Raw genomic sequence first — 18,276 nt, 5'->3', positions numbered from 1 at the left:
TCACATTTCTTCCCTTCAGTGCTTTAAAGTTCGACACATCTGAAATCCATAAATTATTTCACAGCCATTGGTGTTTCTCCCAGGTTAAATTATTTAATGGCATTGTTTTATTGAAAGGTTCAGATTAGCTGCTGACACTTATTGACAGGAAGAAACACATCCTTCCACTGGGATAAAACATATTTTTTATTAAAGAAAGGAGTGATGTAGGATTGGGTTCCTGTCTTCTTTTCACATGAAAAAGAGGAAATGAAGACATTTGGCCCTTTAAATGACAGCGTGCCACAGTGGCATGCAGCACTGTCCTTTATTCTCTCCCTCTCTCGCTTTCTGTCTCTGAGTCCTTTATTTTAACATATTCATTTAACATCTTCCATCCTCTGGGTTCTAACCTTAATCCCAACTAGTAGTTGCCCCATGGAGAGTGAAAGATTGGAGATCTCAGCCCAAGAATGAAACTCGTAGGTTTTGATTGTGGTGGATTTCATTATGTGGCTGGAGCTGACTCCCCAGGATTTGCAAAGCCCCGGCAGCCCTGGCACTCGCCCATCCTGAGCCAAAGCCACACCGGAGGGGTTTCCTTCTGCTGGGTGGGTTGGGACCCAGATGCACAAGGGGTGCAGTGAGTCTGATTTTTATTCTGCTTTTCCTTGACAAGCAGCGGTTTGATCTCAGTTTGCTCCAGGAATTTACTACTGTTAAGTGCATGAGAGAAGAAAAGAGAAAAAAAAAAAAAAAAAAAAAGAAGAAACCAAAACATGAGAGTCCCCCCCACAAGCTCAAGCAAAAGAAAAATAAAGCACTCACATGCACACACACTCATATATGCATTTCCACACCTGTATATGTATAGATACACACACACAAGCACACGTATACATAAATGTAGGCATGTAGCTGTAGCACACAGCACTCTTCTTGATTTCAGCAGACCCATTCTAGCTTCACTGTGCAAAATTCAGAACTCAACTGCAATGCTACAGAAAACAGCACAGGTCTTCTTCATAAAGGTATTTTGAATTCAGTTTTCTCGTTACTTCTTTCAGAAGGTGCCTTGAAAGAACTGACTGAGTTTGGGGATTCACCCCAAATTGCCTCCAGAAGCATCGGGGCAGATCCCCAGCATAAATCCACGGATTGGTGATGCTCTGCTCGTTACCAGCTGAAGCTCTTGGTGAGCACCAGCAGTGGTGGCTGCGTGTCCTCACGGGGAGGGGTGCGCTGGGGTGGAGGAAGCTTTTTCGGGTGATTCAGGTCTGGGTGAAGGGGGGGAAGCGGGTGGTCTCTGTGGAGAAGGGAAGAGTAGTGGTGGAAGAGGTGGTGGTGGCTGGTCTGGGCGTCACTTTGGGATCCCAGCCTCGGTCCACGGGGTCCACCGTCCACCTAGTCTGCTTTGTACTGTTGTTAGGTGGACAGGAGGAGGGAAGGTACAATCCCTACTCTCGTCCTTTGCAGCAGTATCTGTTGCACCTGGGACACTTCAATTTTGTTGCCTTCTGCCCATATGTTTTATCTCTGCCCAAATAATTCAAATCTATATGAAGCTGGCAGTGCAAATAGCAGTAAAGTTCATGGTGGTTTTGCAGCAAGTATGTTGCTGCAAAACACCTCTTGCACAGACCTTTGATATTGCAATCCCCTCTTCACCAAAGCACAGGAAAGAAAATACAGAAATGCATTACTGACAGCCCATTTGCTTCAAGAAACCATGGGAGAAAAAAACAGCCTGAAAATTTTCTACACAATTTCTGTCCCTTCTCTTGGCCCAGGCAACATTTTGGTTAGCGAAAAAATCCTTCAAGCAGACACTTCAATGACATTTTTAATCCACAGAAATTTTTTCCTCTGCAAAATTTGTGTGGGAGTCTGAGAAATAGTTCAATATGAGAAGCTACACTATTTTTTGTCCCCCTGTTTACTTGCTTTTTTAAAATAAAAAAAAAAAAAGAAAAGAAAAGAAAAAGAAAAAAGGAGAGCTTTCTGGTCTTGTGGCTTCTGGAAAATGGGGTCCAGTTTATTCAGTTTATTTTCTGTCTGGAAAACATAGGGGCTTGATGCTGTGTGCCCCATTTGTGTGAGAGTGCAGTGGCTATGGAGCCACTGATAACCCACACGCTGGGCAGAGCCAGTGCCAGACCTGTTTTCTCTTCTTAAGAGAGACTGGTGAGAAATTCTACCCTCAACCGAAAAAAACCCATCCCCCCAGCATATTTTAATGAAGAGACAAAATAACAAAACATGTTTGTCTGAAATAATCCTGGCCAAGGGGTAGGAGGAAGAGGGGTCCCTGGGTGATGGCTCAGCCCTACAAGGAGCCAAGCTCCCTCCTTTCCCGAGAAAGAAGGATGCAGCCACAGCCGAGCAGGGTGCCTGTGGTGCATGGTACCCTGCAGGATATGTCCCCAAGTAGAAAAGCAGGGCAACTAAAGTAGTGGGAAAGGATGCTAAAGCTGCTGTCTCATTCTCCACTGATTATGTCTGTTCTCTCTCTGATCTGAAAGGAAAACATCTATATTTCTGTAGGACAGCTTAATGCATCCGTGATCGGATAATGTGCGTTACAGCCTTCTTTGCTATTCTCAGAAGAGTGCTCTAATGCCCTGCTTATACATAGGACACACACATCTGTGAGGAAAAATACTGTGTCCTTCGGTTTCATCTTGGGTTTCTTTGGAAAGTAACTCCGCGCTCGCAGCCTGCCTCGCAGGAGTGCAAATGGCAAAAAGCAGCAAAGCCCACGTCTCCCTGACTTTTAGGTTAAAAATGACATTAATATGGCAAAGCTTCTTTCAGGACTTCATCATTTCCACCAGCGGAAACGAGACGAAGGCCCCAATCACATATGTGCTCAGACATGCAGAAGCAAATGCCAAAATGAATTAACTGGAATAGCTCTATTAATTTATGCCTCGGCAGTAATGACCTTAAGACACAGAAGAATTATATATTAATTTGTTTCTAGTGTATAACACTGCTAAGTTAACACATTTAGGAGAATACACTCGCCTCGCCTCCTGCTGCGGAGGTAAATGAGGCAGTGTCTGCTGGTGACAAATCAGACCGGCTTTCCACTAGATGGCAGCTGGTGCTTGCACAACCTCCAGGCATATTTTGGTGCAGCAAATCCTTTTTCAGTGCTAATCATCTCACAAGCTGGAAAATGGGCCATTTCTCCCCTCCCTCTCCCCCTCTTTGTTGCTCACTTATTGGGGAGGAATGGGAGAGGAAAGGGGAGGAGGGGGATCATCTGACCGGTGCGGTTTTGTATCAGTCCTCCATCTGCTGCGGAGCTGGCCTGCTTTTTTTTATAAGCCAGCATTGGCTCCGTGTGCAATGGGAGAGATAAGAGCATATGTGTGTTTGTGGGTGGATGTGGGCAGGGGGAGAAAGTGACTGGTGCTGAGAGGTTTTACCAGAGAGGTTTGCAGCAGGCATGGGCAGTAGGCTCAGCTTCTTGGGGAGGAAGGGTTGGTGCCCAGGTGAAGGCATGGGGTGGTCGAGGGAAGGACATAGGGTGAGATGGGGAGGACCACCCCTGCAAAGTGCCCGGGCATCTGCATCAGCCGGAGGAAAGCCAGTGCCACAGCACTGGAGTGGAGTGTCCTAAAGGTTGAGATCACACAGCAAAGACATGCATAAAGATGCTGTCCCCATGCTTTGTCCCGCTTCTGGCCAGGGAGCGATGGGGAAGGGAAGCGTCGAGATTGATACAGACAACTTACTGCTTTCTAACAGGCCAGTGTAAAGCATTTTAAACTCACTTTCCCCCTTCTGCCCAGGCTGCCTCCCCGGTCCTAAATAATACTCATTTCTGCAGAAGTTTCCACTCGAGGCTCTGCAGATTTTTAACAGTATCTAAACAGACTTGTCAATGACCTCCGCCTTGCGCAGAGGGAAACCGAGGCACAAGTCAACACCTAGCCCAGAACTGATGTACAAAAGTCTTGTGGTAGAACCGGGGCATAGCCCCATTTCCCTGTTTTTCTCACCGCTGTATGAAGGGCATTGCAGCAGACTGAGGTGGTGAGGTCTCGAGTACTGCAGCCCGGGGAGGGGGACAACAGGACGAGACTGTGAGACTGCTTTCAGGGAAAAGCTCGTGTTTGGAGGAGGTACACAAAAGTGTCCAGAGCATTTTGTTTTTCTCTGTTCTGAGAGATCAGGAGGGTTAATTTTCTCTTCTCAGACAAGCAGGTTGCAATCAGCAGGTTTTGTTCTGAGCTGGTGTTGTCTCCAGCCTCCTCTCCCCCCAGCCCTCCCTCAGCCACGCTAAAGTTTCTCCCTCTCTCTCTGGACCTGCTGCTGCTGCATTGCCAACCCCAGCCCTTTATCTCCCATCCTATGCGTCACCCTCTGCAGCATTTTTTCAGTTAACAGATTATTAGAGTTTTACTGACCTTATTTCCTCCTCCTCCTTCTTAAAAAAAACAAAACCAAAAAAACCCCAAAAAACCCCCAAAAGACAACCAAAACCAAAACCCCAAAACCAACCACCAAACCCCAACAACAGCATCTCTGCAGCTTCGGGTTGGCTCCAGCTCTTTGACTGCTTCCGAAAAGTTCGGTGCGTCAGGCAGGAGATGCTGCGACACACCAAATCTCCTCTGACTAATTTTGCCTTGACTTTCCCAATTCTTCCCTCATCTCCTGTCGTTTGTAGTTGAGTGCCTTCCACTCGGTCCCAAGACAGCTGATTTCCCCCCTCAGGGCATTGCCAGCTGCCATATATGAGTTTCTCCTATAGAGATTGAATGAAAACATATACTGTGCTGGAGTGTTAACTTGTAATGCAGCTATCAGCAGAAGTACATATCACTCTGGGTGGCATTAGTCAATTATGACAGAAAGCCCATTGGCGACACAAGTCAATTGATAATAAAGCATAATCTCTCTTTCCCCCGTCACATATTTACCAGCCATGAACTACTGTAGCATATTTCCTATTCACAGATGAATGCTCCAGCCGTTCAGATGGGTATTTTTCAGAGCCGAATGCAATCTAGAGGGTTAATGGCTCCAGTGCAGTGGTCTGAGGATAAAGCCACTGCAGGTGCACAGCTAAACGGGGAGTTAATTGGCTAGCAGGTGAACATAAACAGAGAACACAGAGGGTGTGGAAAAGGCTTTACTGAGGAGGAAGGACCAGTGGGAATGCTGAGCCATAGAGCCCCAAAATAAAGATGTATTGAACTTTCCTTCCCTGTGCCGCAGTCTTTGTTGCACACAGTCTCTGCTCTTTGTATATCATTTGACTCTCCAAAATGCTGCTGCTCTTGCTGTCGGGGCTCCCAGCCTGGGATACAGGCAGGAAGCATCTTAGCAGCTGCTGCTGGAGGACCGGGCTTACGGGCTTTATCGGCAGATGATTCATCTCGCACCGTGGGGCCAGGGCATGCGGAGGGGAGATAGGCTCCCTGTGATGCTGGGGATGGGCTGGTTTGGGGAGGCAGAGTCTGAGACTGCTCCACTCTGTGCAGGGCATGAGGCTGGGAGCTGGAGAGGGGAGAAAAGAGGCAGAATCAGGTGGATGGAAACAGCCGTCCCTGCCTCTTTCAGCTGGACAGTGAAGCGAGCTACAGGCCAGGCAGGGATGCTAGCAGCCAGGCATGGAGAGGTGAGCAGGCAATGTGAAGAGTGGGGAAGGGGAGCTGACAGAAACCACTTCCAGCAGGCACAGGTGCCTCAAAAGAGCCAGATTAAAGCAAAACCCATAGACATGAATACAGATGGTGCAGCCGTAGGGGATCAACCAGCTGAACAGGGTCTGTTATCCCTGGTGAGGTAGATGCTCTTCCCAGGCAAGCTTAGAGTGGGGACACCACCACTGACCAGCTCTGGGTTGTCCATCACAAGCTGTGGCCAAAGTGAGTCATTGCAGAGGTGGCTTACCTGCTTTTTGGACCCACCAGCTCCACACCTTTGGGTAATGGTGGGAGTCTCCCCACCATCGGGGTCGCCCCCATGCCTGCTGTAGGGTAGCAGTGCCTGCTGGAAGGGCCAGCGGCCTAACCCAGAGTCCCATCCAAGCAAACCTCCAAGGATGACCTCAAAAGCCATCCCTACGCCCCTGCCCCAGCTGTGCTGAGCTTTCTATGTGTTTGGTGCTTTGCTGCTAAATCCTGATTTCTCAAAGCTTGAGGAAGGGAACAGCGTGAGAGCAGGCACTGCTAGGCAGCAGTGTGCTGGGGAATGGCTGCTGCACTGCTGTTTAAAGCTAGTTGAAATAAAGTAATCCTGATTCAATTTTGTTTCCTATGTCTTTAAGTCAACTGCTCCAGACAGGTCAGTGGTTTTTAATCAGACAAAGGGAAAAAGCAGGATTTAAGTTTGTTTTGGTTTTTTTGGTTTTCTTTTTTTTTCCCATTTAAAATCAGACCTGGATTCTTTTAATTAGTGCAGTTCTTGGTTTTTGTGAGAGCACGTCAGGCTGTGGTCTTTCATGCTGTGCTCCTTCACAGTCATTCAGCTGATGGTGGGACACTGGGCAAGCTGTGTCTTCATCCTGCCCCACACCGCTCCATTGCCAGCGTGCCATGCTCCCCCCACCCCACTGGTCCCTTCCCATCTCCATCAAAGGTCCAGGGACCTTGCATGCATGGAGACCTTCATCACTGCGCAGCATGGAGCAGGGCAAGGGGTGCTTCCAGGGACAGCCATCGGAGCTGGGTGTTCCCAGCTCTAGAGGCAAGGCAGCAGCAGGCCACCTTCATGGTTGAGCTCCCTCTCACAGCCTGTGCTTTATCTGGATATTGATAACCCAGATAGCTCTCTTAATCAGGAGGTAATGGATTCCACCGGGAGTACTTTATTTATCTACCACCTCTTCTGACTTCAGTCCTCTGTCTCCTTGCAGTCTCCCAGCCAGGCCACCACGCTGAGCACGTGCCTCTCATTTCTCAGAGGGCAATGCTCTTCTGCTGCCAGCTCCTTTGCGGCTGTATGTCCTTTCCCAAGTACTTCAAGGCAGACGAGGTGGTTTAAGCCAGACAAGATAGGGGATTTGGTTCTGTTCTCACCTAATGGGGCTGCATTAAGAAGAACAAACACATCTGTTCTTCATCCTCCCTCCCAGCCACGGGCTCCAGGCATACTGTGCTACGGCTGCCTCTGTGAGCGACAGGAAAGCACAAGCCTCTTTCTCAGTCTTCGTGTCTGCATGCACCTACAGATATGTGCACACGTGTGCACTCCTGTTGGTATGTTTTTGTGAAATTTGGCAAACTAATGTTTTTTCCTCCTGCAGCCCCTGCACCGTTTCTCAGCGTGACACAGTCCTGTGTGCCTCGAGATCTACTCAGTGACCACATTAGGTCTGCAAACAGGAGGTTTATATGGCTTTTGAGACCCAAAAAAGCTTGGTCAGCCTCTCCACTGACTCGTGTGTGACATAGAAACGTTCCCTTTTGTTTTCCTTCCTGTGGTTTCTAGGTACTGTTGGAGCACAAGGGAGCTTGGCCACTGATGTCAGGAGAAGCAGACTTTTTCCCTGCAGGCAGCAGACAGTGTCTGGTGGTTGCCCGTCCCAGGGCCAGGCACAAAAGCAGTTACTGCTCTGGGGTGCGGATGATAACTGCTCTCCTGAAGTACATAGATTGGTCTGTAGCCCCCTAAGTTAAGCCAATGACTACTAGACACTGAAACACCAGCATGGATAAGGGAGATAAAAGGTGATTAACAACTCCTCTTTTGTTTTCTTTTCTTTCATTTTTCCCCTCCAGTCAAAGCCTGTATACCAGCAAAAAAGATGCAGTGTGGCACAAGAACAGCTCATTACCTTACTGCCTCTAAAAAGTTCTTTTGTCCTGGAAAGTATTTTTTCTCTGAGTGCTGATGAATGCTCATAGAAATCACCTTGTCACACCTAGGAGAACTTGACTTCCTCATCTCTTTTTTTTACAGCCGAGGAAACTGAGGCACAGACAAGTTAAAGTGCCTTAGCCACCATCACACACCTGGGATCAGCAGAACTTGTTTTTGCTTACCTTGGCAACAGAGACTGATTTACCGGGAACGGATGGAGCTATGCAACTGAAACATTGCTGTGAATGAGGATGAGTTTGGGCTCCAGGAGTCCTGCCTCCCAAATCCCTGTTCTAAATAGCACATTGTCATAAAAAGCTGACTTTAAAACTAGCTTCCACGACTTTTTGCGTGGAGAAGCCAGCAATTTACACAGTTAAGCAAATCACAGAAAACTCTACATGTGGAGTAAGGAAATATTTACACTTCCAAGGCCTGAGTATAAATTGGAGAAGTGCATCCCATTAATGGGAGGTTGTGCACACCGATACATTTAATTTTTCCCTGCAATGCTGAAAATGAAACACTGAGACACAAATACACCAGGAGCTGATCAGTGGTGCCGCTTCACCTGTTAGCCAGATGACATAGCAGATGTAATACTGAAACATATTTCATGCCTTGTCTTGACACAGAGAAGGACAGAAGGTGGTGGAGGTGGTTCTTAGCCCTCTTTTGTCATTTTACACAGCTCTCTGTGGTGGAGTTGCCCTTGATTCCTGGCTGTGTAAGGAAGTCATAGCTGTACTTCCCAGATCCTCCTCTCATGCAGATCCACTGGTTTCATTTGCACCAGCTGGGAATCTCTTCTAATATTGTTAAAAGTCAAGTGTGAAGTAGAGGAAGAAAAGGACAAATGCCATTACTTAGCTGAATCCTACTGTTGGTTTTTATTACAGCCCCAGAGATGACCCATGTCTCCCCGTGTACCACAGGAGTCACAGTCCACCCTCACTGAGCAATGGCCACTGATGTCCCTGGCAGAGTGGTCAAGTCCAGAATTAAACACGTACTGGGAAAAAACAGCAGTGCTCATCAGAGGATGAGCAGATAGCACCAAAGTTTAAGTTGGATTTGGAGTCTGCCCAAGAGCAGCTCTGCTTTGGGTTTCTTTTGATACTTCCAGTTTCTATTTCATTTTCTTCCCTGGTTTGTATCTTGTTTATAAATACATACATAAACTGTAGTACTGTAGCCACTATAGCTTCCTTATGTCTGCCTATGTCTGGAGAGTTGCCCTAATTTATACTAATCTCATATCCCCTTTGAGATGGATGCTGCCCACTCTTGTAGTAGTATTTTGTTTGCCTTTGGTGTGCAGCTATTCGTGGAGTACAGTTGTTTTCAGAGACAGGCTTGTTAGCATACATTTTATTGAGATCATTCATTTGGTAGCTTTCGTCTTGGGAAATCACCTCTTCAATCACCGATCATCCAAAATGATGGTTAATACTGAACTAAGGAAATGGAAAGATACCTGGATGTGCTTCCTTCTCCATGCTAGCTTTAGCCTAAAAAGAAGATGCCTGAACTGGGACCCTTCTACCAAAATGCTGGAGAACTTCACAGAGAAGAGCACAAGGGAATTGCCTGGAGGAGGGCACAGGGTGCTCCAAGATGTTGGGTTGACCTCCTCATTTATCAACATGGTGTTGGAGAGTTAAAAAAAGAAATGTCTCAGGAGGAGATTGGAAAGTGGTGAAGGCTGTGGCTTATACTGGAATTGTAACAGGGGAAAGAAAACAAGAAAACCCATGAAAGAAGGGGACCTGAGTGGCAGCGAGCTGATGGGGAGCTGGAAGTGACAGGTGACAATAGGAGCAGAGCCAGTTCATTAAGATAGTCCCTAAAATGTTATGCTGGCTGAAAATTCTGTGCGACACGTTGGGCAATGATTGACAGCAATCAAATCCTCACCTTTCATAACAGAAGGTGTCTGGTATGGCCAAAGCGTTAAATCCCCTGCAATATCCCTGACCATAGTGTCACAGCAGTCAGAGGCAGGATCAAACTGAGGGGTGCAGACATATCCTATAAGTTTGATTTAAAACACTGGGAATTCATCACAATTTGTCCACTAGCTCAGTTCTGTAGGTGAAGCAGGATTTAAGGCATGATCAATACTTCTGCAGAAGACCTTCCTACTGAGGGTGGGGAGGTGTAATAGGACTGGAGCAACAACTAGATCTAGCAACAAAGAAGCTGCCCTCCTGCCTTAGAGTGGAGAGAGGGGCTTTTTAGGCCTTGCCTCTCACTCTAATCTTGTCCCCTGTCCCTTTGGGCCCTTTAATTGGTCATTCAGGAACAGAGGTCAAGGCATCACTACGATTAGGTAGCTGCTGTTGGTTATATGTACATGTCATCTAGAAAATGGTATGTGACAGGAGTCAGGAGAAGGAGGATAAAAAGAAAAAAATGAATAAAAATGATTGCTTTTACATGTAGAGGATATCTTTTGGGGACCAGAAAATTGCTAGGTCTCCTGTAATTGAACTGCAAGACTAAACTCTAAGGGTACCTGTTTCTTTCAGGGGCTTATGCTGAAATGCAGCTTCTCCTGAACATCTGCCTGGACTGCTTGCTGTTATTGCTGTCGGCAGCTTGTGAGAGACAAACAGTTCTTTTCTCTCTCTTTTTTTTTTTTTTTTTCTTTTTTTTTTTTTAAATATGTTTTCTTTCTCCTAACAATTTTTAACCTAGCCATTGTTAAATATTCATCATACTTACAGACACCCAATGCTGACTTCTCATTACTCACTACCTAAAAACAATGCAGAATCCTCTTAACGGTTATTTATTATGCTCATCTTGTAGATTGCTTTCTGGGACATAGAGAGGTTGTGGCAAAGATTTCAGTTCAGGCTTTATGCCCATGCAGAGAGTCAGAACTGCCTCACTCCTTAACTCCAGCCCCGTGGATTGTGGATGTGAGAACGAGGAGGAACGAGGAGGGCTGTGTGCTCACTTGCACCTTTCCAGGCACGGGTGAGCAAGGAGAGGCGAGGAGTGAGGAGAGCTTTGAGTCGGTGAGGTCTTATGAGCTATGTGGTAGCTCATATAGAAGCTTATATAGAGTAAACCCTGACTCACATGCCTCATTTCATGGGTGTGGGTGAAGGTTACATTTAATAAAAACTAAGGAAAAGAAGGAAAAATTAAGTCAAATCCTTGCTAAGACCAATGTAAATTTGATGAAGAGTTAAAATTCAGGAAGGGTTAAAATTCTGTATCTCCTCTGGAGCAATTCCTGTGCCAGATGTTGCTAGCCAGCTGTGTTGCACCGAGCAAAGTATTGCTCTTCTCATCCCTCACTTTCTTCTGTATGTAAATCACAATTTTATTCTTAACACGCTTTGAGATCTCAGTATAAAAATGGCTCAGTGTAATTACCTGAGGTTGAATGTTGTGCTTGCATAGTGTCCAGAATATATTTTCATCTGTAGATGAGATATGCACATGTCATGCTGAGGCATGTGGATGGGCCAGTACAAGCTGGAAGCTTTTCCAGACATTGCTGGGCAGCTATTCTGCAGGGAGGCAGGGGCTATCTGTCAGCACCTTTCATGGACGCTAAATGAAACAAAAAATATTTAGATGAAAAGCCCTTTAATACACTAAACAGAATGCCTAGAGGAGAATGTTCATCATTTAATCACACACAGACCTAAGCCAGAAGTTTGTTTGAGTTTGACATACGAGGCTGAAGGCTAGTGGAGCTCTGAGGCACTCATGAGCTCTTACCGTGGTCTCTGGAAAGGATCACCGACGCACTCAGCTGTCAAAAAACATTGCTCTTGTTTCAGACTTGTTGCCCACGAACTCTGCTTAGGCTTTCCATTACCTGGTGGAAGACAATAAAAGCCTCTTACAAAGACAGCCACAATTGCCAGAGAATCTTCTTTTCAAAAACACAACCTGGAAGTTTAGCCTTTGGGAGATTCATTTTCTATTGAGATGCAATTTGCAAAGTTTTTTAAAGAGCAACGTTCGATTTTTCAGGTTTCAAGAGAACTTGAAGGAAAGCAACAAAGAAGAAATCATAAAAAGGAAACTTCTACACCACCACCACCCCCCAAATACATTTCTTGACATGTTTTTGAATGCCATGAGAAATCTGTGGCTGCCTGAAAACTAGTGTTTGTCAATATATAGTCTTCTTTTGCTCCTTGGAAATGTGAGCAGGGAATTAAAATTCAGATCTCCAGAAAGCACTGGAGTACATCTCTGAGGCGAGCAACAGCTCCTGTTTGTCTGATAGCAGCACAGTGCGTAGGGTACACGGCTGAGGACTTCTCATCCTGTCCTGAAAAGGCAGTAACAGAGATATACGCTACCCAATTTAGGATGCGATGTTCAGAGCATTGTTTGGGTAACTCAGAGGGGTATCTCTACCTGATGGAACATTTTGAATCTGTGAGACAGGTTTGAGATCCTTACAGAAAGGTGGCTGATTTTACAAAGGGCTTTCTCAGGATAATGTCCTTTTTCTCTCACCTGTGGGGGCAGCTCCTGTTTTCCCAGGCTTGATAAAAGAGAATGGACAGATCTTCCCTTCCACATTCTCCATCCAGTTCCCCTGAGCTGGCAAAGGGCTGTAATAATTTTCTGCTGCTATAGATCAGACACGAAGTCATACCAGAACTGTATAGGAATTTGAAAGGGAAAAGCAAGCAGCCGCACCAGAGAAAGGGTTCTTTGAGGAGGAACAGGCTTTCCCAGAGCTGCTGCCTACAAATGCTTTTTCCCCTTGATTTCCACTACTTATGGGGGTAGTTCACAGCAGTGAAGCACTGGGGAATAAAACAGTTCAGAGTGACACTGTATGTCTATGTGACACAGTTCTAGACTCGAGCAGGAGGTTGTGGCAGAGGGTAAAGGCTCTCTCGTCCCACAGTCACCTTTCAGAGGAGGATGCTGCAGATGCTCGTCTGCGGTGTTTTACGAGCTCAGCCGAGCTCCTGCTCTCGTTTCTGTTGGCAGGAGCTCTGGTGTTGGTTGAGCTGGCATCAGAATCAGGCCCTTCATTTAATTCCCTTCCTATATTGATAGAGAGCCATGTCTGTGTGCACACCACAGAGCATGAATGCATTGCTGTCCCCTGAGGAAAGAGACTCATTGAATAATCCTTTTTGTTTAGTATTATTAAGTGGACCATGGCCCTTATTTTGCTTGTTTTGCTGCTACTCCTTCGGGACGAGAGAGGTGGCCTTGTTCACACCACTGCCTTTCAACATGGTGAGCAAGATTTAAAGAAACATAAATCCACTCAGGAGAGGGAGGGTTACACGGCAGGGCTGAATAATGGGCTTTAATAGGCAAACCAAACAGTTAAATAAAAGATGCACACGGCATGCTAAAACTTAAGGAATGCATATTCAATGCAATGCATTATTAAATACAACGGTGAACATATGGGTGCCTACAATTAATGTATATAAATAGCTGATAAAATTGCTCAGTATTAGAAAGCTAGCGGCAAAAATGACCTCATATGTCAAGCAGACAAGCAGGCAGTTACCATTTTCTTTGTACACCTTACAGATGATAAATTAGTTTTATGGTCTGCATGGGGCCCTTATCACATTACAGCACCAAGTGTTTGATAAAGAAAAAAAATGCCTCAGCTAAAAATCGAACTGAAATTTGGAGTCCCCGTGGACCTCATTTTTTTAACGTAAAGAATTTTAACCAACTTCCTTTTGGAAAGATTTATTGCTCTAAAGAGAAATGTGTATCTCTATCCTATGTGCTTTTATTACAACTTCTTCTCTTCCCTTCTTCTTCTTCGTTTTTTTCCTCCCCCTGACATTAGATATAATATGAGTCTGCTGTAACGGACTCATTATTGATTGGGGGATTTAGTGGTTACAGCAGAGGGAAGGGGCAAGCAGGACTCCTGGGTTCTGCTTCTATCTTTTCTCCTGACCTTGAGTGAGCTGTTCCGGCAACCTGAGACTCAGTTTCTCCAGCTCCAAAATGGAGGGGAGCAGGCAGTGACTGGGAGGCAAACCCATGCCTTGTGCCTGGAAGCCCTGGAAAAAATCCAGGAGCTGGGCTTGGTCCTGCAGACAGTGGTGGAGGAGGACCCTGCAGTGAAGACTGTAGCATGGGATATATGGTGCTGTAGCTCAGAAATTAGTTTTCCCCCTCCCAAAGGGAAAGGAATGGAAAGATCTGTTTGCCAAGAAATCCAGCAGTTTTGCCTCTGCTAACCCTCTACTTTTTGACTGACCTTTTCCTGCTTTCAGCAATCTCTGCTGTGTTGGCACGTGCAGTCCCTTATGGGCATATTTCCCAAGCTTTATATCCCTTTTCTGGAGCTGAAAGGGTTTCTGAGGCTGTGGGAGGGAGCTGGCAGGCACTCACAAGCCAACAGGACTGTTGCTGGACTCAGAGTCTGGCTTGTGGGGCTAGGATGTGGCCACACTACCTGGATGCACTGGGAAGGCACATGGCATGAGGTGGAGCAGGTTTAAGAGGGAGCAAAACCATTTCACAGCCACCCCATGGCTTCTTCTCCTCCTCCTTCTGCTTTGGAAATGCTCTTTTCAGAGGTGGTGTTCAGTAAATACATGTTTCCCAGCTTTAACCAGTTATTTTGCCGCTCCAAGCCCTTGATTTTTCTGTTTCCCATCCGCTTGTTCCTAGAATAGGTACTCTGGAGGCGAAGGCACCGAGCATGCCTCGGAGGCAACACCCAGGATCAGACCCTGGCGTGCATGGTGTCAGGGATGAACCTCCAACGCAATCTGCTCTGATTGTAATTTTACCCATAAATAACAAACATTTCCCTTTGTTTGTTTGTTTGTTTTTTACCCAGACTGGTGTTTTATCTCTTCAGGAGATGTTCAGACACAGCATCGGGGTGCTTTTACTGACGCGTGTGTGCACCCAGTGTGTGCTTCAGTGACTGCTGTCTTACAGTATTTTGGACATTGTCAGATGGGATTGTGTCACACCACTCTATTAGTGATGACTGTGGCAGGGATTATGCCAGGTAAACCATTGGTTCCCAGATGAAACACCAAGAAGACATTTGGTTGAATACTCTGCGGCTGAGTTTAGTTATTTAGGTGCATCTCTATTTGTCTGAGTCTATCCTCACCAATGTAAATAATTAGCTACTTGTGACATAGCTTTTTAGGATGCTGCTGAATGGGAAAACACTGCTTACGTTTAATCACTTGCTGAAATCACTGAGAAGACATTAAGATTTAAGCATGGGCTTAAAATTATGTATAGAGTTAAGTACCTTAATGAATTAAATTAACATGTTCTTGCCATGCAATGATGTTGAAAATACCTTTGAAAGTCCCCCTGTAAAAAAGAGTAACTCTGTATTTCCCCACTGACAAATCTCTACTGAAATGCCATACAATGAAAGAAAAATTTATAGCTGTAAACATGGCTTGCGAAGAGGGAGGCAACCTCCAGAATTTAGCAATCACATTTGTTAAGGTTTCTCTAAAGCCTAAACTCCCAATTAACAAGCAAATCATCATCAGACAGTCAGTGAATGGCAAATTCATTCTATTCAACATCTTTTCAGAAGTGGATTTTGTGCACTTATCTCCATGAAAACCCAGCAGGAAAGTTTTCCATGAGAATGATCCTACATCTGCCTGTTTTTAATGACTGTAATGGCAAGCAATATTCTACAATTACTTTGGTGATCTCATTTCAAGCATGCAAATCATATTATTTAAGAGCCCAGCAAAAGTCATTTATTTCTTGGAACTGCCAGATAACTTTGGTGGAGTAAGGAAGCGCTGCACTTGGAATTAAAAGTCCTGATATCTTGTAACCTTCCACGGCGGAGCTGTAAAATTTCTCCAACAAAGTCAGACAAGAAATCCTGAAAATGAATCACGTAAAGAGAGCAAGAGGGGGGGGATGGGACAGACCCCACCACACTGTATTGTTCACTACCAAGTCATCTAGCTGTTCTCTTAAGTTAGGTGCCAAATGAAGTGTTCATAACTGGTTCGTCACATTAGACACCAGCTAACAGCAAGAAACACTGAAGACAAAGACATCCCAGACAGACATCTGTGAGACGAGATCTTTTCAGTGCCATTGTGACCATTTTGAAAAGCTGATGAATGTTTTTTTCTGGTTCTGTTGTGGACAATTTTTTTTAATATTCACCCTGGAGCTTTTGGGTATATATACTGTTGCAGTTTCGCTATGTTATGCATCAAGACACACATAATATCTTACTGTCTGTCTCCTGTTGGTACAACTGTCCGTCTTTCATATTCTTCCTTTTTTCATGGGATGGCAAAGGTAAGGGTGTTGGGCTAAAGAAGCTCAGTAGCTGGCAATGAATTTTGATTCCATAAATGAAGCATAATTGCCGTAACACAGTCTATTTTAGGCTCACAATTTTTTTTTTAAATGTTTTTCTGTTTGCCTGTTTGTTAATTTAACCCATGTGAAGACTCATTGAATGCTGTGACAAGATATATATGACAAGAATGATTTAACAAGATATACAATACCACTTCAGGTTGCCAATCCTGTCTAAGCCTGATAAATGCTGATAAAAAAAATGAGTAGCTTCTAATAATTGTTTTTTTAGGAAATAAACCTCAGCCAATTATTTTTGCTGTTCTGTTCCGGTTGTTCCCCCTCTGCTCCACCTCCCAGTTGCTTAAGAAAGGTGTGAGCCAGCCATGCAGGAGGAGAAACCTCCTGCTGCAGTGCTTCCTTTCAAGGCTTTGAAGAGTTATCCCGTACCCATCTGTCATAGTCTCCTCACTTTATCACCGTTACAAGGGAAGGGGTTTTGTGGAAGGGTGGAAACTGATTATCAATTTCAGAAGTGATAATTTATTTTAAAATGGCTAATCAGAGCAGGATTTCTCGAAGTGGGAGGAGATATATTCCTTAACAACAGGTTAAGAAAGACCCTGAGGGGGCCTTAGAGAACAATGGAGAAGGTCCTCCTCTGCCGTGTGCCTTCTTGAGCCTCATCCTTTCTCAGCAGCCTTCCTTTGGATAATTTTGGGGTGAGCAGTCCTTGAGTGGTGAGCAGTGGGAATCGTACCAGGTGTGATGCCAGGGGAAGCGTGAAAGTGTGGGTGTGAAAGCACTGACGCTTCGCACAGGTACATTTTCTTCCCTGTTTGATCTGTCACTGGTCAAAATGAACAATGTTAGCTCCATTCTCACTCAGAAAGGTATTAAATCAAAATAAACCTTGGACTTTTCCACCGAAGTGTACCAGATTGTTATACCAAATACCCATTAGTTTAACATATTTAGAGCCCTAAGCTCCTAGCCTTAGGCTGTAGATCTCCATCCACAAGATATTTTGTCTTTTTATAGCCATTGAAATCAGTGGGGCTTAAGCTCTTTGATATTTTTATAGGTCTGAGACATTTACTGTTGAATTATATTGCAGAGTTGTTTAGTGTCTGAGCACAAGTGATTAAAATACTACATTGCTTACAGAGTTTTGGTTCTGTATTATTCACCCCCATGCTAGAGCCTTCAAGCCTGCCTGTCAGTTCAGTCTCCTTAGCTTGGCCGCTACGCTTCAATGACACAGTTTCAGCCAACTGAATGACCTTGGTATGGGTTGTATTGAGGGTTACACAGGTTTGGGGAAAAGTGCTGTTCTTTATTATGTATATAATAGTATGCAAGGTTCTTCAGAAACAAATTAAGGACACAGATCTTACCCTCAAGAGTTTATGATTTGAATGGATCTATAACATGATGAATGAACACAATAGAAACAGGAGGAAAGAAAAATATAGGGTCAAGCATCACTAGAAAAATCTGTGTCGTTTCATTGATGAATTACACATACATTTACTGGTTCTATTTCAAGTGTTATGGAGTGTAATTGGTATTGTACGTACATATACATGAAAGATGACCTAGAGATAAGATTGCTAGAAATGAGTTGTTGCTGCTAATGCAGCAAATCTGTTACATGGTATATATATTTTTATATATATACACATATATTATTAAATCCATAAAAATCATTAAATATTCTTTTGGAAAGATTTAGTCCCCTGAGTGACTGGCATCTGGCATGCTCTCAGCGGCATATTGGACAATTTTGGATGATACTCAGTGCAACTGGCTTTTCAAGGAATGGGGATGCCAAGTTTTTAACACAAAAATTACTTCTGCCCAATGTGAATCAATAACTCTGTTCTTTCATTAGTCACATTTTGAGTCCATGACACTTGATCTGCTTGACCTTATTTATCCCACGATGGAGTTCATGGCAAAGAAAGCAATCGACAACCAAACAACATCAATAACTGCAGTCCCTCTATCTACTAACCCAGAGACAAATCCCCAAAGTTCTGATTTCAGCTAGTGCTGTTAACCCATAACTGATTTTATTAATTTCAGAAATAGTAAATCTTTAATCAACCAAACCAATTACACGTTATTCTTATTTTGAAAGGCTTAGGAAATGTCTTGGAAATCCTAGACACATCCTAGGAAGAG

The sequence above is a fragment of the Falco biarmicus genome, chromosome Z, assembly GCF_023638135.1.
Source record: "Falco biarmicus isolate bFalBia1 chromosome Z, bFalBia1.pri, whole genome shotgun sequence".
Classification (NCBI taxonomy): Eukaryota; Metazoa; Chordata; class Aves; order Falconiformes; family Falconidae; genus Falco; species Falco biarmicus.
The sequence above is the reverse complement of the archived record's forward strand: the minus strand, read 5'-3'. Positions refer to the sequence as shown.